General features: G+C 49.6%; 1 long non-coding RNA gene across 5 annotated transcripts; it reads left to right on the top strand.

The window, feature by feature from the left end:
- The first annotated feature begins 255 nt into the window (after positions 1-255).
- Positions 256-17,064, top strand: LOC119509203. Of its 5 annotated transcripts, none has more exons than XR_005211650.1 (7): positions 256-609; positions 1,158-1,296; positions 5,749-5,901; positions 7,050-7,358; positions 7,902-8,333; positions 9,289-9,430; positions 16,408-17,064. It is a non-coding gene; the product is annotated as an uncharacterized LOC119509203 (long non-coding RNA). The 5 variants fall into 5 exon arrangements; XR_005211648.1 differs by lacking the exon at positions 16,408-17,064 and adding an exon at positions 12,787-15,581; XR_005211647.1 differs by lacking the exon at positions 16,408-17,064 and adding an exon at positions 14,698-15,581 and having other exon boundaries at positions 9,289-14,450.
- Positions 17,065-20,655: the final 3,591 nt, after the last annotated feature.

Here is a 20,655-nt window from a genome sequence, read left to right as displayed (position 1 = left end):
TCGGCAGTGTCCACTGCCTGCACCAGCCTTCGAGGATGGACAGTCATGGTGGGAAGGCGGGGACATCTCCAAGGCCAGGACCTGGAGGCCCGGCCCGTGCCAAAGACCAGAAGGAGGTGCAGAGCCAAAAGTGAGCCAGGTTCAGGGCAAGGCAAGTGTCACCAGAGGAAGCAGGAACCACACCCAGCCCAGCCTGCCTTCCTGAAAGAGACCATCAAAGCAAAGAAGCGGCTGACAGGGCGGGGTGCACCTCCTCAGAACAAGGAGGGTTCTAGCCTGGCACTTCGGGGCTCCAGTTCTGCTGAGAGGGACCGCTGGGCTGCCCTCCTCTTACCTCCCCCTTCTGCTCACCTGGACCCCCACCCACGCAGCCAGCAGGCCACCCCTGACCAGCTTCTCATTCCCAGCCTATGGGAATCCTTGGGTCACCGGTTAGTCACCCCAGCTCTTGGCCCGACCTACCCAAACCACAGCTGTCACAAAAACCAAGATAGCCGGAGCACGCAGTGCATGCTTGTCACTGTTCTAAATGCCACACGGAGGAACCGGCCTCGATCAAAGTTCGCAGTGACCCTTTGGGGTAGGTCCTGTTATCATCCCATTTTACAGGTAAGAAAACTGAGGTTCAGCAAACTTGAGTGCCCTCCCCAGCTGTGCAACGAGAACCGTGCTCCGAGCCACTGGGCCACGCACACCTCACCGTCCCCTGGTCTTGGACCAGCTGCTGGGGCAATGCAGCTCGGACATTTACCAGCTGTGTGACCTTGGGCCAGGGACGGCAGCTCTCAGAGCTCTGCCAAGGGGGTCACAACCACGCCTGCTCTGGACAGGGGTGCCTGATTGCTGATGGACGAAAACACCCACCCCAGTGCACTTAGGGAAGAAAAGAGGGACAGGCAGACAGACAAATTGACAGAGAGACCTGGACTCTCTAAAGAGGCAATATTTATCTCCAAAAACAGACAGTAGTCTACAAACACCCTACTGTGTGCACCAGGAAGCAGGTAAAGTGTGCTGTTTTCTTCCTTCCAGAAAGAAGAGAGTCTTAGAAAAAAAAAAAAAAAAAAGGAAAACTTGGGAGGGCCTGGATGGATACTAGGGCATCCAGGTGCAGCAATTAAAACAAAACAAAACTCTTCAATTGGTTTTTATCCCAGGTCCATCTGGCCCCAGGAGCACCCAAATCCAGAGGGCATAAGGAATTATGAGTCCCCCCTGGCTCCAGCTCTCCAGGAAACTCTGAAGACTAAAATGTCAAGGACTTAGCAGCTTCTCAACTCCCCCAGCACCTCCCAGGTAGGTCCTTATCCCAGGGAACAAAGCCTTAGTTCTGTGGGAAAGCTGTTTAGGGAACTGGTAACCCAAACACTATACAGAGCTAAGGGAGGCAGCCCTGAATCAAAGAGTAGGTCTGGAATCTGCAATCTCAGAAGTGGGGTAACTATTTCCATTTACACTTTCCTGGTCAAAGACCATTCATGGTGGCCCTAAGCAAAGGCTGGTCATCTCTCCCTCCACTGACTTGGGCATGTCCACTCCAAGGAACACTGAGGAACTGTCAGATGACCTCCTGCCCCCCAGAACCCAGGCCTTCCTGGGGAGGAAGAGGCCCGGGAGAGGGTGCAAGGAGCCGGCTCTCTCCGTGGGCTCTCCCCTCCACCCCCACTGGACCAGCAGCTTCTTGAAGATGGGGAGGGACTGTCTGTTAAACGCCCTCTGCCAAGCAGGTACTGGGGGCAGAGCAGGTGTTCTGTAACTTTGTGTTAAATGATTGAATAGCAGGGTCCATCCTGAAACATCACAGATCCACCTCCACTTAGGGAAATGACCAACCAGAGATGGAAGCTTCTCTGCCCGTCTGCAAACACAAGTGACACTTTCTCTAACACCTTCAACCGACAGCCAAGACTGGGGCAAAGGGGACCCCACCAAGCAGGGAAAGGGGCTCGATGCTGTACCCTGTGGCTGAGTTTACAATCTCTGTGACCAATACACTGACTTCTGAGCAATGTTCCCAGCCACGGCTAACTGACAGCTGCTCCAGTCTCCGCACCTCACTAGACACTTCCATGCCCATCTCATCTGACCTCTCACCTGAGACCCAGACAAGCATTCCCATCTCCTGGATGAAGAACTCAGGACCTAGAGAAGCTGAGCAAACCTGGCCGAAGTCACTCAGACCAGAAAGCAGTAGAGTCAGGATTCCCACCCAGCTCTGCCTGGCTCCCAGGTCCAGGCTCTTACACTGCACTGGGAAGCAACTGCCTGCTCCCCAAAACACAGCCAGCTACTCAAATTGGAACAGCATCGGCCTCCAGGCAAAGGTCTTTAGGGTCTGCCCCCCATCACACCGAGGGAGACCCTCATCCGGCCTGGGCCTCACACTCTGTGTCTCCAACCCCTGCACACAACAGGGGGGTCCCTGCAAGGATTATTATATGCCTGGAATTTGTGTCACTCTGTGGAGAAGTGCAGACCGGCGCCAAGTCCTCTTTCTAAACCCAAGACCCAGTACTGCCTGTGTAAGCACTTGATAAATATTAGCAGAACTGAGTTACACAATTACTTCTCATCTGTAACATGGAAATAACAATAACACTTTGGGGTTGTTGGGAAGACAAAACAACCCATGAAAAGAACTACAAACTGAGGTCCAAACCTATCGATAAACCCCCTAACTCCTGGTAACATTTGTATTGCTTGTCAAACGGAAAAAGAAATATTACATGTGCAGATAACCCTGCACAAAACCCCATATGTATCAGAGATGTGCGTGTGTGTGCATGTGTGCATATATAGACAGATCTATATGTAGCTGTCCACTTACCGAGATAGATATGTGTGTGATTATTTTAATTGGCGATGGAAGAAGGGGCCTTGGACAGAGGCTCGTGAGGCAACTGTGCAGATGTTCATCAGGTACAGCATCGGCAAAGAACTCATCCGCACAGAGTCGATCAGCAGCCCAGTGCCAGGCGGCTCATGTGCAGAGGGCGATAAAGAGGGTGCAGGATGGGGGGCAGGGGTAGAGGAGGGCGCGTGTCCCTGAGTGTTCGCCTTCGAAGTCTTGCACACAGGACAGGAAGAAAACTCAGGCAACAAACATTGTCGTGTGCTTCCCGGCAGAGCCCTTCATTCATTCATCCCTCTGCCAGGAGCGGAGCAGAGAGCGGAAGGAGGTGGTGCTGCTCCACGCACACCGATGAGGAAGGAGGAAGCAGAAGAAGCAAGTCCACTTGACCCACGCCCTGCGCCCACCCCACCAAGGTCTCCTTGCACCCGAGGCCAGGCGCCTGCTTGCCTCTGGGCTGCAATTTCGGCACACGGACAAGAGTTCATGCCCGTTCCCAGCAATGAGGCAGGGCCCATGCCTCATGCACCTTCCCGTCTGTGACCAAAGGGCCAGCCACTCCGCAGTGGTGTTCGCGGAATCCACAGGGAATTCGATAAAGGAAGCACGGGGATGTGGCAGGAGGAGGAAACCGCGAAGCAGCCCTGCCAAGCTTTCCAGAGGAAATGAGTAACCAGTTGTTGTGCAGTTATACACTGCCCGGCGAGGAAGGCACATTGTCTGGGGACCGGCCGCAGCGCCTTACATAACAGGCGCCCCCTCTCACTTTCTGGCCATGACCGTATTTGGGGATTGGCAAACACATCTGGTGAGCACCTCTACCCGCGTAAACACTGGCTTTATGTGAGTGGCGCAGCCAAGTCTGGGCCAGAGCTTTGGCGTGGCTCAGGGCTGAGTGGAACTGACTCAGAGGTCTCGGAAGACGTGGTACCTTCAGCTCACATCCACTGAGGGAAGTATGGCTGGGTGGTGAGCCTGGAGCTCTGGAGCATCCATCCCTCTGTATTCTGGCTCCACCACTTCCCGGCTGTGCGATTTAGGCAAGATGCTCAACTGCTCTGTGCTTTGGCTGCCTTGTTTGCCAAGCAGGGTAACACTTGCACCTGGGTCCCAGGGACACCGAGGATGAAGTGGGATCATCCACGTACAGTGCTCAGAAAAACGCTTCCCACAAAATGAGCTTTCTGGGATGTGCCAAGCAGCATGCTGGGGATATAAACATCGTCCCCACCCCTCAAACTAGGAACAAAATCATGAGTGAAAGGCAGCATCCTGGAGCCTGGGGTCAGGCCTGGGTGGAGTCTGTGCAGATGCGTGGAGAGTCACTTCCTCCGGGCAGTGTAGAAACAAAGCTGGACCCCCACCCCCGAAGCCGCCAGTGGAGGACAGAGGCCAGGAAAGAAGACACTGAATTTTTGCTGGAGACATGGGAAGATAATAGTCACTTTCAACAAAATCTGACAATTCTTTCTGATACAACTCTCACAGTTATGGCCCAGGAGGCAGGGATTAAGGCAGAAAGAATATGCTACGAGTGAGTGCTCGGGCATCTGTACATCCATCCATCCCTCTGCACATACGTGGTACATGTCACCAGGGAGGTGCACAGGAAGGGTGAGAGCTACCAGGCCCCAGGGCTCACAGCTAGGGCCCCACCATTCACTGTGCCACCCCCCACTCACAACCACCCTTGGAGGGAGATGTTTACACACACACACCCCTTTGCTTTTGTTTTTTCTTTTTTTGTTTTTGTTTTTTTTTAATTTTTGCATTTCCCTAATGACTAATGATGTTGAGCATCTTTTCCTGTGCTTATCTGACGTCCATATATCTTCCTTGGTAAAATGTTTCTTCATAGCTTGTGCCTATTTTCTAATCGGATTCTTTTTAAAATTTTATTGTGGTTTTATATTATACATACGATAAAATTTGCCATTTTTACCATTTTAAGTGTATAATTCAGCATTAATTAAACTTACAATGTTGTGCTACCATCACCACTATCCATTACCAAAATTTTTTCATCACCCCAACAGAAACTCTGTACCCATTAAGTAACCCACCTCCCTCCCTGTTAACCTCTAATCTACTTTCTGTCTCTATGAATTTGCTAATTTTTGATCATTTATGTAAGTGGAATCACACAATATATGCACTTTTGGGCCTGGCTTATTTTGCTTAGTGTACTGGTTTGGAACTGTTATGTACCCCAGAAAATGCCACATTCTCATGGGTGCAGACATATTGTGGGTGGGGCCTTCTGACTGGGGTGTTTCCATGGAGATGTGACCCACACAATTCGAGGTGGGTCTTAATCCTTTACTGGAGTCCTTTAAGAGAGATCACAGAGAGAGAGAGCTTAGAAAGAAAACACCCCAGGAGAAGCAAGAAGGACCCACATAAACTGAGAGAGCCATTTTGAAACTCAGGCCCAAGAGAGAAGCCACCATGTGCCTTCCCATGTGACAGAGGAAACCCAAATGCTACCAGCCTTCCCTCACAGAAGGTATCTTCCTCTTGATGCCTTAATTTGGACATTTTCATGGACTTAGAACTGAAATTTGTAAACTAGTGAAACCCCATTGAAAAAGCCAACTCATTTCTGAAACACTTAGCATAATGTTTTTAAGGTTCATTCATGTCGTAGCATTAATCAGAACTTCATTCCTTTTCATGACTGGATAATACTCCATTGTATGGGTATATCATAATTTTGTTTAGGCATTTATCTGCTGATGGACATTTGGGTTGTTTCTGCTTTTTGGCTCTCGTGAATTAGACCGCTATGAACATTGGTAGTCAAGTATGTGTTTAGGTTCCTAATTTCAATTCTTTTGGTATATGTCTAGGAGCGGAATTGCTGGGTCGTACAGTAATTATATGTTTAACTTTTTCAGGAACAGCAAAATTGATTTCGGCAGCAGCTGCACCATTTTACATTCCCACCAGCAATGCACAAGAGTTCCAATTTCTCCACATCACAGCCTCTGTTTGGAAAAATGAGGCAACAGAAGCACAAAGAGGTTAATTTTCCTGGTTAAAGTCAAACCGTAAGTAGCTTAAAGAGTCAGAAGTCAAACTCAGGTCTGTCGCACTCGTCGATGAAAGGTTTTGCCACCCTAAATTCACTGGTTAGTTGAATTGTTATTAATTTTTTATGTTGAAATGATCACAAACTTAGTTGGAAGTACAGTACAAATCATGTTTTCCTACACCATGTGAGACAAGTGGCTGAGAGGGTGCTCTGTCCGCTGGAATACTTTGGTGCATGTTTCTAAAACATTCACCCATAGAACCTCATCCCACCACCAGTGTCAGACGTAACATCTACTTCCCCGACCCCACTCAAGTTTTACCAGTTGTCCAGAATGAAGCACCACATTTAGCCACCCCAACTCCTTAGTCTCCTTCAGTCCGAAAACGCTCCCCAATCTTTCCTTAACTCTCATGAACTTGACATTTTTGAAGAATACAGCACTGTTATTTTGAAGCATATCAGTTAATTTGGGTCTGTCCAATATTTCTCATGATTAGATTCTAATTTCAAAGCTAAAGTGGGGGGGAAATTTTCCCAGAAGAAAGTAAACCATCTAAGTGAACTATGATGACAAGCTTCACTCAATAACTGTTAATCGGGTTGGCAAGCCGGGGGAGGGCAGTTTACGATTCAGGGAGAGTCTGAGCCCTCAGCCTGCCTGGGGACAGACTACAGCTTCTAAAGTTGTGTGGACCCTGCCCTCATTCACTTATGCCAGCTTTGCTTACAAACAAAAAAAAATTAGAAAACAAAGGAAAAAAACCTCAGAGTTCAACTTAAAAAGACCTCTTACATGCAATCCCAGGCCTCTCCCTTTCCCACCCTCTGCCTTGGTCACAGAGCACAATACGTATGTTTATCTTGCTTCTAAGTAGGGGTGTATTAAAATACTTGAGGATTTTCCCCTCCTAACCCTGGCACGCTGGCTCCCATCGGCTGCATGGCCACATATAATGAAGTGCAAAAGCAGCAGTAAATTACGGCTTTTGCAAACACACGGATCTTTCCTGAGGTTGGAAGTCGCATCACTTGAAAGGCCAACTTTCTTCAAACTTCCAGGAACCCCGTGGCCCAGGGCCCGTCTATTTAAAGGTCAGCCGAGCCCTGCTGTGCTTGGAGGGCTGCCACGGGCATGAGCTGATTCTCTGGGTCTCCCCGCAGCCACCGCAGAGGGCCAGGCTGAGCGAGCACTGTGTCCCTTCAAAGCGAGGAGGAGGACAGCCAGGGACAGCGGAGGACGGGGGAGAGACAGACGGAAGATCAGAAGTGACCAGTCGCCCGCACCCCCCGTTGCCCACTGAACCCTTCGGCAGGCCTGGGGAGTGGCGGGGGGTGACTGTGAACTCCCACGCGGCTGACCTTGAGGCGCAAAGCTCCTCGGAATCGAGACGAGGTCCCAGCTTTCACCTGACGGTCCTCTGCATCCTCCTTTAACTCAGCTCTCCGGCAGGAGTGGAGGAGGGTGGGCAGGTAACAGGGGGTGGCCCCTGCACACACCAATGACATACAAAATCTTTGACGATGTTTAACCCTTAGCTTCGCATTGACTTATGCATTTCTGCATTTATGTAATTTCACGTGCTTGTTCCATATTTGCTTGTGCTTCAAACTGCCAGCCGATTCCGAGGGTGCCAGGTACCAAAAAGAACCGCTGCTGACAGGGCACCTATCACGTGCACAGGGTTCTGATGGTGGGTGGGAGGCACCGCTTCCCCAGGAAGTCTGGGGACGCGTGGCCAGAATCCCAATGCAGATCTGACTCCAGAACACACCCTCCTACTGCATCATACCCGCTACACACACCCCACTGTCAAGAAAACGGCAATCTAGTGAGATTGGCCCCACAGATCGCATACTCTCGGGCAAGTAGTACTACACTAGGGAAGTATCAGTCCTGCCCGAAAGGCATCCACGAGGGCTTCATGGAGGAGGTGATATTTGAACTTTGTTTTCAATGGGTTTTATTTTTTTTATTTTGAAATTTTCATAATTAAATTTCAGATTTTATTACAGGAAAGTTGCAAACAATACAGAAACGACCCACAGAACTCCAGCATACCGCCCAGCCAGATGCCCAGATTTACCAACTGTTAGCATTTTGCCACATTTGTTGTATTATCCCATCTATCTACCTTCCGACTTACCTACCTACATATCTACCTGTCTGCCTTGACGTGTCCAGGACAACAGGAAGAACAACTCAGGAAGAAAGCACAATGTGAGCAAAAGCGTTGAGACCAGAAAGGGGCCAGGACAGATTGGACAACAGCGGCTGAAGAGGAGAAGCCCAGAGTGGGTGAGGGCTCCAGGAGTTCCTGTGGACGTGTCCCAGCCTCCGTGGACTGGGCCCCGACCCTGGGGCCATCAGTGTGCTACCCCACCTGCCCAAGTTATTCCTGGTCCCTAACAGGGCTGAGGAACCCGGCTTCCTGTCCAATCCCCCAGGTGAGCAGCCACAGCTGGGGTCTCCCATAGCTACTCCTACATCTACCAGGAGTCCCTGGCTACGGAATGGCAGGGGCTGGACTAGAACCCTGGGCTGTCCGGTCCAAGGCTACTGAGTTTTCCACACTGACTACCCAAATACCTTTTTCTTTCTGCTGAGGTCATGGTCAACACAAGAGATGCTGCTCAAGGGGAATGAAAGGAGGGAAAAAAGGAAAAAGGAAGGGGAGGGAGAGAGGGAAGGAGGGAGTGGAAGGGTGCCAGGACTGTGATTCAACGCAGACTTTTCCTAGTGTCTGATTAGCCTGAAAAGATGTGAGACCAAAACCAACAAAACAAAACACTCAGAGCGCCAACCCAGGAAGTTCTACTCTTCCTGGAACAAAAGTGGAAGGAAAGACAGACAGCCAGCAGACACTCTCCAAGCCATAAACACTGTCAGAGGAGATTGAGGAAAAGGGGAATTGGGACCAGGGAGTGTCTTGGGGTGGGCTCCCCACATACAGATCCTGAGGTGGGGACTCCTGCGTGTGTGATTACCAGGAGTGTGCTCGAGGGACGGGGAGGGAGGGTTGCAGGGCAGGACAGGAGAGGGGCAAGGTTGTGGTCTCCGCTGGATCAGCCTCCGCCTGACCCCACAGGGTCTCGGGAACATGAAGGACCCCACCTTGAAGCAAGGGGCCCGAGGGCCTTTTGTACCCGCATCAGTGGAGGTGGGGGTGTGGGGTCAGCTTCCTGGATGAGGCAGCTCCCGTCTGACAAAGGCAAAACTCCAGAGAAGGGGGTTCCGTGAAGCTGAGCAGCCAGTGCTCTCTGCAGCTGGGGTGAGAGTGCTGGTTCAGTAAAGGGGACACAGGGCAAGGCCCCCACTGCACCCACCACAATGAGTCACAATTAAGTGACTACGAGATGACCAGGAATGATAACGGTCCCCATTTTTTAACATTTCCTGCAGAGCCTGCTGGCCTAAGCCAGAGACCCTGGCTGAGCTGAATCAGCTTTGCAAATGGATGCTGGAAACATCTGGACTCTGACGGCAGCCCCAGGATGGGAAAACAACAACCCTGAGGAGAGGAGAGCCACACAGATGGAACAGGGTACTTGGGAGCGTCTCACCCCTTCTATGCTTCCCGATCCTAAAAGAAAGTCAGCAACTGAAATCCAGTGCAACAGCCCAAAAAACACAAACTTGGTCTCTCATTCCTAGCCACCGCCCCCCCAACACCCAAAAAAGTCTAAACCACAGGAAGGCCTATGATCAGTGAGTAGAGCCATTCACATAATTACATAATCAGATAATTTCAGAGAATTAATGCACAGGCTCTGTCACAGTGCCTGGGATACAGTCAGTGCTAAATAAAAGCTGAACGCATTTTAACATCCACCACATGCTGAAAGATAACCTCCCAGAACCATTTCCAAGATGGGGGAGGCTCTTGTCTCTCGAATATTGCCTTAATCACATAACATTGTATCAGCCATATCTTGATTTTTTTCAACAAAAAAGTTTTGCTGCCCCAAATGCCTGTCAACTGATGAACGGCTAAACAAAATCTGGCAAACCCATACAATGGAATCCTACTCAGCCATAAAAAAAGAATGAAGTACTGACACAACATAAGTGAACCTTGCAAACATTATCTTAAGTGAAAGGAGCCAGATACAAAGACCACATAAAATATGATTCCATTTATATGAGATAGCCAGAATAGGCAAATCCATAGAGACGGAAAGTAGACCGGTGGTTTTCAGGGGCTGGGGAAGTTAAGGGGAATAAGAAGCAACTGCTAATGGATACGGGGTTTCTTTTTGGTGTGACAAAATGCTCTAAAATTGACTGTGGTGATGGCTGCATAACTCTGTGAACATACTAAAACCCACTGCACCATACACTTTAAGTAGGTGAAATGTGAATTGTATCTCCTTAAATCTGTGTATGTATATACACAATCGTCATATGCATATATATACGTATGTATATGACATTGCCATCATGGGAAAGAAAGACACACCATCAAAGATGGCTCCCAGCTACTGTATAGAAACCTAGAGACATTTAGTCGGTGGCTTCTGGAACAGGGTGTGCTAGCCCTGAACAACAACGTGAACCCACAGACGTGTGCCCCCAGACACCCCTCCCAAAAGGGGGAAGACGCCACCCGCTGAAAGCTGAAAGGCTTTCAGAATAGTCAACCCCCTCCCCCAAACTCTAAACCCCAACCCTAACACCGCAACAGCGGGCCCTGCAGCAGACAGCCGGGGACTCTTATTTTGTCTCCTGCCCGGAGCAGTTCCTAAACAGTGGGAGTTAAATATTTATAAAGCAGTCAGTGTTTGTTTAATATTCAATCTGTAGTTGTGAAGCCTGATGCAAGGCAATACTGAAATGACAGCTGATTATAAAACACAGGGGAGGCACAGCGTGGGGCCGTGGAGCCGTGGGGCCGTGGTTACCTGGTCTCCAGCCTTCACCTTCCCCCCTTTTATTCTGCAGCCAGGGCTGCCTCCTCCTCAACAGGCCCTGGGTTAGGAGGAGAGGCTCCTGTGTTTAGTCTCCTCTTCCCAGCTCCTACGTGGGATAAGACAAAATAGCCCTCCCTGCCCAAAGCTGGCGGGTGTCGTCTGCTCCTATGTGCCATGAGCAGGCCCTGAGACTGTGGGATGCTGTGTGGGAGATGGCTTCTTTCCTAGGACCCACCGTGCATCTATTCCAGCAAGAGATTTTGCACAGAAAGGGGGGCAGGGAGGGATCCAAACTGGGGCAGTGAGGGGCACTTGTGTAGACTAGGGATGCCTGCCGGGCCTCCCTGAAATCGGTCATTGTCGAGGCATGCTCAGGGCCAGGCCTATGCCAGGCCCCCATTCTGAACACGTCACATGGAGGGAGGAAGTTAAGAATTCAAGTGCTTGGATCCCAACTCACAGCCTTGCATCCTGGCCTCATTGTTTTTATCAGCTGTGTGACAGTAGCAGGCTCTACCTCCGTGTCACCCATGGCCCCCATCCCTGCTGCAAAGCATGATTAAAAGCCCCACCTGCCTCACAGGGTCACCTGCAAGGATTAAATAAGATGGTACTTTAAAGCACCTAATACTGCGTTAGCTATTACTATTGTGGTTGTAAAGGTGACTGCCCCCACCTGCTTTCTGCATCCGAGCTCCTACTCCTTGCTTGGCTGTGACCTTGAGCAACTCCTGTCATTTGTCCTCAGCTGCCTAATCAGCAAATGAGATTAAACAAGATAGGGTGAGGAAATGGTCTTTGTAAACCACAAAATGCTGCTGAGAGCACATGCCGGGAGCTGCATGGGGTGGCTGGTAAAGGCAAGGTGGAAGAGAAGCACTAGTATTTCCCCCAGCCCTGTGACCCCTGGAGACTTTTGGGGCCCAGGTACCTCTGAAAGCACCTAGTGCCCAGGCATCAGATTGCCTGCTGCATCTCGTCAGAGCTTTGCCATTCCCAATCATCCCAGGAGTTTCTGCCAGTTGCATCCAGAAGTAGAGGCAGAGGGCGGGTCCGTGATCAGTCAGGAAGAGAGACTCTGGCCCGGCCTCGCCCCTCCAGAAGCCCGCCCGTCCCTCTCCCCTTCCCACCACGGAGGGCAGCGCTGAGCCAGGGGACAAGGGTGAACGAGCCAGGGTGACCTCCATCCTCAGGGAGTTCTCCTAACTCTCTGGTGAACACAGTGAGGGAGGCAAGGCGGTAGCTCGCAGGGAGGTACAGATAAGACCGGGAAAAGCAGTCTAAGAAGAAGGAACAGCATGAGCAAAATCCTGGGGACGCGAAACTGCGCGGCAGGTGTGGAAAACTGGAGGGAGAAGAGGATCTTGTTGTCCTGGACAAACAGCCACCCACAGTGAATCCACTTATAATAAGGGTCAGTAAGGTGTGTGTGTGTGTGTGTGTGTGTGTGTTTCAGTTTCCTGAAAAACCGCCGCCACCTGCTTCTCATCCCTCCTCGCCCCCCACCTGGCTGTGATGCTGACTCCCGTCCCTCCTGCTGGCCCTCCTCAGGGAACTTTATCTTGAAAAAAGAAACAACGAATTATGAAAATAAGGTTTTTCTCTCTTAGCCTTAAATTGGAAGTTGTAATTTTAAACTGTGCTCTGATTGTTAGGTTGAACAAAGGATGACTCTGACAAAATATAAACTTCCTTCATTTCACCCTTAGTCAAAAAAAAAAGGTCATTGTGCAAGAGTCCCTTCAGAGATGCGTAAATTTTCCCAAAGCCTCTCACAATTTTTTTAAATTTTTAAATCGTTTTCTTTGGATTTGCCTAGAGAGTCGTCATCTTTTACTTCTCTTCTCTCGCTGTGAAATGATTCCTACCAGATCCGGCAACACCTTCCCCACTCCCCCCATCTCACTTCCCCCCATCCCAGCCCCACAGCACTTGGGGGGTCTCTTCCCTGCCCAAAATATTTCACTGGCAGTTTGCTTTCCCCCACTAGGAGGTGAGGTCCCCCCAGGGTGGGGACTGGCATCCACCTTGCTCACCACTTGCTATATCCTCAGCTCCCAGGTAAGTGCCTGGCATACAGGAGGAGTTCCATAAATGCATGTGATTCAAGAAGCCCTCAATAGCACCTCTGCAAACTTCAGGAAACCTGAAATTCACCCAATATCAATTTTCGACAATTGATGTGCCCTGAAGAGAACAAGCCCTGTTAGCAACCTCTGCCACTGTTAATTGATTGAAAAACTGAGCAACCATAAGGACACATACTTAAATATTTCATTGTGGGTGCACATTTATTAGCAGACAAAAAGGCAGAGTCAAGGTCTTTTTATTTGGTCCACCGGCTGGAGATGCAAATTGTCCTTCTTGCAAAATCCACACTCATAATTCAGCATCTACAATTTCCAATGGCAATTTCCTTAAAGTAGTACAGAAGTTATTCACCTGCAAAGCATATGAAGTCAGACTCCTTAAAGAGTCTTACCGTTTTTCCTATTTTTTTTTACAACAGTTTTGCCCTTGCATAATTGGGTGACAATTTTTTTCGCAAATCAGCATTATCTGTTCTTTCCAAAGTATTAAACTTAGTTTTCATGGAAAAACTCACTTTTTACCCTCAATTTTCATCAGTTTGTGTAATACTGAATTACCAGTTCAACTTTTGGCAAGCACACAAATCAACTGGTGGTAACATACTTTACGGCCACATCACTATTGAAAGCCAACATGAAATGAGCCAGGAAATACTGTTCTAAGCCTTTACATGTATTAACTCATTTAATTCTCATAACCACCTTAGAAGGTAGGTACTATTCTTAATGTGATTTTCCAGATAAAGTATATTGACACAGAGAAGTTAATTAACCTGCCTAAGGTCACACAGCTAGTAAGGGGCAGGACAAAGCTTCGAACCAAGCTAACTGGACTTCTGAGTGGCCCACCAGCCCCAACCCTTCAGGGAGCCTTGGGCCCCAGTCAGTTTGCTTTACAAATGGAATGGGCAAGCTCGGTTAGTCCAGCAAGTGAGCTAAATGGAGGTCAGTTAAGATTTTCTGCTATTCTTGCACTGTACTGATGGATGTTTACAACGGCTGGCGATCAGTAAATGACGGATTATCGTCGGAGGGCTGGATGTCAGTAATGTATTTATTAGTGCATATTTTCATGTTCTGAAATTTGTCATGGTGACTTTTGCTTCCCTGTGCAATCTCCTACCTGCTGGGGAACAGATACGGAGGACCCCTCAACTTCTGCACGTCTGGAGCATAAACTGCAAGTGGGGGGTGGCAAGAGACGAGGTTGAGGGAAGAGTGAAAAGCCATATGTGTCAGGCTAATGGTTCGGACTTAATCCGGTCAATAGATGCTTTTTTATATTCAGTGATTGGACAGGAAGTTCTGGCTGCCTGCTGCTGCCTTCCTGCAAATGGGATAAGATTCAGGAGAATCCCAAGACTGTTGGAACAAAGCAGCAAGAAATGGAAGGAAAACTTGCAAATGGGATGGAGGGCCTACAGGAGAGGCCTTGGGGTTTTCCTTCCACGTTCTGTGCTTCCCAGAGTCCCCCAGGACACCTGCACCCTGGGACCCAGAAAGACCAACCCACACCTGGAACAGGTGAGGCAGAGAGCGGGTGAAAGCCCAGGACAGAGGCCAGGTAGGGCTCTCGGACCAATACCCTTTGCACTGCCCCATGCCCCAGTCTCCAGCAGAGCCCGGGGGTGGATGCTCGGGGGAGGGGTTAGAACCCCAGTTCAGGGCCCTCCTCAGGCTGCAGGACACGTGTGAGGTGATCCCCACCATCCCACAAACGCCAGGAGAAGTGCTCAATCTCCAATACGCCCCCACGAAACCCCGTCAAACTGACACAGTGGAGGCTAAGTAAAGAACTTCCCCCACTACAGGGTCGAGAAGAAATGGCTTTGTTACCGGCATCCCCTGGTGAGAGAAGTCACCTCCCTGTTTCTTGCAATAATTCAGCATCAGAGAAGGGCCTGGGGAACTTTCAGCTCCTCGGCGTGCAAAAAGGTCTAGCAGCAGCGGGATGTGGCTTTAAAAGACAAACCAAAGCCCCTCTGGCTTGGCTGAGGGAAGATGCTTCCCTGAACCAGGCAAGGAGCATCTCCACTGATGTAGCAGAGGAGGAAGGCTGGTGTCGCTGCCAGCTTCAACCATCCCAGCTGCAGGCAGCGGTGCCAGGGTGAACGGCACCTCCTGGGTATTGACATGTGTTGTTCCACTTCACTTAATCCTCACAACAGCACTCAAGAACCGGGGAAACAGGCTCAGGGAGGCTAAGTGGCATAGGAAGAGATTTATTTCAAGGAGTTGGCCCACACGATCATGGGGTCTGGCAAGTCCCAACTCTGTAGGGCAGGTTGGCAGGCTGGAAATTCCACTAAGGGTTGATGCCGAAGTCTTGAGTCTGAAATCCACATGGGACACCAGCAGGCTGGAAACTCCGAGAGGAGTATTTGGTATAATCTAGAAGCTGAACTTCTTCTGTTTCCTGGAATCCTCGGTTCTTGTCTCTCAAGGCCTCCAGCTGATTGGATGACTATCCCCCACATCATCAAGGGTCATCGCCTTTACTCAAAGTCAACTGACTGCAGATGCTAATCACATCTCCACATACCTTCATGCAACATTGAGGCCAGTGTTTGACCAAACAACTGGACACCATAACCCAGCCAACTTGACACATAAGATTAACTATCACAGATGGTTTGCACGGTGTGTGAAGATATCTCAATAAAACTGCACTAAAAAAAAAAGGTTAACCATTAGAGTCAAGTCTTGAGTATCTGCTCATTGTGTCACAAATGCAAGCTTTAGAGACGCAAGTACTCTAACCTAACCCTTTTTTAACTCACACATGCACAAATGCATAGAAACTTTCGCTCTCTCGGCAAAGTTGGATGAGTCATATGGGTGGCATAAGGAAAGCGTCTTTTCTTCATCCCACTCTCTGCCAGTCCTGGATGGGGACCTACTGCATACTGGTGGTATATGGGGAATGTGGATGAATAATGCAAATCCCAAGCCCCAGTCCTCGTGGGTCAATGTGGCACAGAGGCCAGTAAATGCTCAGCTCCAGGCAGGATGTAAAACACACTGTAAGGTTCACAGAAGTTGGTGGTACCATCATTCCCAAGGACAGATGAGGACACAGGCTCAGGTTAAATGATTCCGTGTGTTCATGGTGAGTTACCGGAGAACTCGGCATGCGAATTCGGCCAGTTTTGCCCAACTCCAAAGGTGAATCTCTTTCCATGGCACCACTGGGTGCAGGGAAAACAGGGTCAATGGGACGCTCATCCCCCCACCCCCCGGCCCCAACCAGGAAAGTCAGAACCTGCCTCTGCTGTCTCCACTATTACATCCATGGTCTTCAGAGGTTTGTTCTACCCTTTTCCTTTACATTTTAACCTTGACCCAATTCAGCTCCCGGGGCCCTGCCCACCCCTGGTGCTTGCCAAGGAAGGGCAAGGCTTTGATAGCTGAGATGAAAGGCAGTGCTGCAAATGTGTATGAGGTCCGAACAAATGTCAACTGCTCTCATCAAGAAAACCCAAAATTACCCACTCTTACACACAGTCTTTCATCTCCTACAGGGCAAGCAGAGCCTGCTCATTAGAAAAGCTGCCTTGTCCACAATGTCACTTGCGGGGGATGGGGGTGGAAGGCCCAACGCCAGCGTCACCCTGAGGATCTCTGAGCCGCCTCGTTCTGCAGAGGGGCATCCTGGCTGTCGGACACACAGGCCCCACTCTGCCACTCGCCGCAGGATGCTGACTAATCGGACAGAGAGACAGTCTGTCCAGGCCAGCCGCCACCACTGTGGAGGGTGGGCTCTGCCCACAGCCACCCGCCCCAGAGCCCGCTGCAAGGGCTTTGGGCCCTCTGAGCCATGGCCCTGCGCCTCCCACACACACAGCCTGCTGCCCCAGGAAGCGGAGGTGGGTACCACAACCAGCGACATGCAGGAGGGCTGATCGGCCCCTCAGTTCCTTCCTTCTTCCCTCCCCTTTCTCCAGCAGAGCTGGCAACTGAGAACTGGGAATCAGATTCCTGAGGCTGAAAGGGGCCTCCTGAGGTCATCAGCACTGTCCCGCTGCACCAAGACAGGCCTGCCCTGGCACCACCGCAGCGATTTTAAGGAGAGGTCTGCTGGCTGCTTTGCTGCTCCCAAAGCAGCTGCACTTTTTGGAATTACAGCACTTATTACATTTGATTTTACTTTTTTTTATTCCAATATCTTTCTCCTACTTGTGGTTGTGAGCTCTTAAGGCCAGGAATCCTGTTTAAGTTTTTTCTGTAACTTCAGGACTTAGCATAAGGTCTGGCCCAGAGTGGTTGGTTTATAAATGTGGATGGATGGATGGATGGATGGATGGGTGGGAGGATGGGTGGATGGATGGGTGGGTGGATGGATGGGTGGATGGATGGATGGGTGGGTGGGTGGGTGAGTGGATGGATGGATGGATGGATGGGTAGATGGCTGGGAGGGTGGGTGGATGGATGGATGGATGGATGGATGGACGGATGGATGGGTGGGAGGGTGGGTGGATGGATGGGTGGATGGATGGGTAGATGGCTGGGAGGGTGGGTGGATGGATGGATGGATGGATGGATGGATGGATGGATGGACGGATGGATGGGTGGGAGGGTGGGTGGATGGATGGGTGGATGGATGGAAGGGTGGGTGGGTGAGTGGATGGATGGATGGATGGATGGATGGATGGATGGGTGGATGGATGGGTAGGTGGATGGCTGGCTGGATGGATGGGTGGGTGGATGGGTGGGTGGGTGGATGGAAGGATGGATGGATGCATGGAAGGATGGATGGATGGGTGGGTCGGTGGATGGATGGAAGGAATGGCAGATGGATGGATGGAGGTATAGGCAGAAAAGAGGAAAAAGAGAAGATGGTCACAATTAGGGGGCTCTCAAATAGCCCACTGAAGATGGCTAAAATCACCAAACTTTCCAGTCAAAACAAACTTGAGAAACTCCTAGGTCTCACTCCAACTCCTTATTTTGCGGATAGGAAAACTAGGATTTGGACACAAACTGCCCTGTCTAAGGTTCACGTGACTTGAGGGTGAGAAAATCCAAAGTAACACCCAGGGCTTTGGGCACCCTCAATCAGAAAGGATAAATGACAATCCATCTTACTATCAGAAACAAAAGGATACTCACAACCCCCTGAATTGTAGAGAGGCACTGCCTCCAACCCATGAAGCTTCAGCCATGCACTCTTAAAAAGATGATGGAATCAAGACAAAGAGGGGCACGGGGAGAAAGGCAGGCAGGTCTCCTGCCATGCAAAGCCCAGCTTAAGGAAAGAGCTGACAACTTCCCACTGGGAATGCCAGTCCTCTCTGCTTCTGCCCTAGATAATGCAACTTATCAGGGTGAGGGGGAGAGAAGGCTGAGATTCTTTATCTCCTTCCATCCCATCTTCCTGCAATAATTCCTGCCACGAGAGGAAATGCTACAAAATCTAGAGAACAAAATCGAATTGCCCATCTCCAGCTTGGTAATGGAGACTGCAGAGAATCTAATCAGCGACTACTTCCTGAAGGCCTGCTATGCCCCCAGTCCTGGGCTAATTGCTTGCAAAGGACATTAAGATGTCTAAACGCCTGACCAAGTCCACAATTCAGGTCACGGACTGCCCACGGCTTATTCATTCACTGGTTCAGGCAACAAGTCACCACTGATCACCTACTGCATGCCAAGCCCCATGCTATTATTGAGTCTGGGCCTGTTCTCTGCTGGGTAGCAAGAAGCTTGAATTTGATTTGAGGAGGGAACGTCCAGTGGCAATCACCGCCACCATCACTCATGTCTGCATGGTGCCTCGCCCTTCTCTAAGCACTGGCCCAGACAGAGATGTATTCAGTCCTTACAACAATCCCAGAGGAAGACATCAGATGAGTGCTTGCATGCTCTCTGTGATGGTCAGGTTCATGAGTCAACTTGACCAGGTGATGGTGTCCATGTGTCTCGTCAAGCAAACACTGGCCTAACCTTTACTGCAAGGACATTTGTAGCTGGTTAATAAACCGGAAGGCTGGTTTATTAAATCATCAGTCAATTAACTGCACTTGTGACTGATTACATCAACAAAGGGCATGTCTTCTGCAATGAGAGAATTAAATCAGCTGGATTTAATCCAATCACTTGAAGACTTTTAAAGGAGAAAGAGGACCACTGTACATTTAGGGAAACTGAGGCTCTGAGGGTTTCAGAGACTCATCCATGATCACATAGTTGAATAGTGGCCCATATCCTCCTTTTCCTTCAGCCACAAATCACTGCCTTCCTCTGAGTGGGACACAAAGAGTCTGTGCTAGAAAAAGCCTGCTGTAGGTCGGGGGGCCAGGGGAGGCCGCCCAGGGGACGTGGAATGTGGGCCGGACCACAGAGGACTTTGACACATAGGAAGTAAAGGGCAGGCATCTCATGGAAGGGTTTGGAGCGGGCCTCCTGGGGATCAGGGCAATGCATCCACAGTGTTTAGCACAGTTGGTGGTGCAAGCCAAGAATCTAAGGCAAAACAAAAGCCTTCCATGTTGAGGAGAAGGCGTACAGTACAGTGACTCAAAGCAGGTGTTTCGCAGTCAGAAGGACCCTGGTTCCAATTCAGTCTCTGCTCCTACAGGCTGCAGGCCATGACCGAGCCTCTGCTTTCTCATCTGTAAAATGGGAATGATGAGCCCATTCGCCTCTGCCAGACTCGGTCGTGTTAAGTGCCAGACACGGTGCCTGGCATGAAGGAAGTGCTCCCCATTGCCTCTTTTTACCTAAGGTGACCTGCAATACCATCGTTTTGTTTTGTTTTCATTGAGCTGAAATCCATGTAAAATAAAAAGTGGTCACCTTGAAAGTGGTCACCTTTTCCTCACCCCAAAATAAGACATCATTCCCACTAAAGTTACCCCCGATACTGCCCCCTCTCCAGCCCCTGGAAACCACCAATCTATTGTCTGTTCTAGGGATTTCCCTCGTCTGGATATTTCATACAAGTGGAATCATACAATATGTGACTTTATGCTTTTGTCACTTAGCACAATGGGTTTCCATGGTTCGTCCATGTTATAACATATATCAGAACTTCATTCCCTTTTATGGCTGAATAATATTCCAGTGTGTGTGTATACTACATTTTATTTATCTATTCATCCACTGGTGGACACTGTGGTTGTTTCAACCTTTTGAAAAGGTTGTTTCAAACTTCATTCATTATTATGAATGAAGCTGCTATGGGCATTCCTGTACAGGGATTTATTTGAGTACCAGTTGTCGATTCTTTTGAGTACATACCACACGTGGAACTGCAGGGTCATATGCAGTAATATCTATGTTTAACTTTCTGAAGAACTGCCAAACTGTTTTCCACAGTGCTGTACCAACAATATACACAGGTTCCACTTTCTGCACATCCTTGCCAACACCTGGTATTTTCTCTTTTTGTGTGTTTGTTTGTTTTTTATTTTATAGCCAGCCTAGTGGTGTCTCAATGTGGTTTTGATTTGCATTTCCCTCATGGCTTACCGCTGAGTATCTTTCACATTCTTGTTGGCTATTAGTGTTTCTTCTTTGGAGAAACGTATATTCAGACCCTCTGCCCTTTTTTAAATTGGGTTATTTGTCTTGTTTTTTGTTGAGTCCACCATGGTTTGGAATAAGGATGCGGCAGAACATTTCAAGAATATTTCTCTGGTGGTGCCAGGCACCATGGACGGCAGGGTTTGGTGTGGGGACACTGGGCTGTGGGATCCGGTGATGGGCCTGGAGTGGACAGAGAGGCCAGCCTGCGACCGCAAGCCCATCAGAGAGGACGCCCAAGGTTC

This window comes from Choloepus didactylus, chromosome 14, assembly GCF_015220235.1.
Source record: "Choloepus didactylus isolate mChoDid1 chromosome 14, mChoDid1.pri, whole genome shotgun sequence".
In the NCBI taxonomy this organism is placed as follows: domain Eukaryota; kingdom Metazoa; phylum Chordata; class Mammalia; order Pilosa; family Megalonychidae; genus Choloepus; species Choloepus didactylus.
This window is presented reverse-complemented; position numbering and strand designations above follow the sequence as displayed.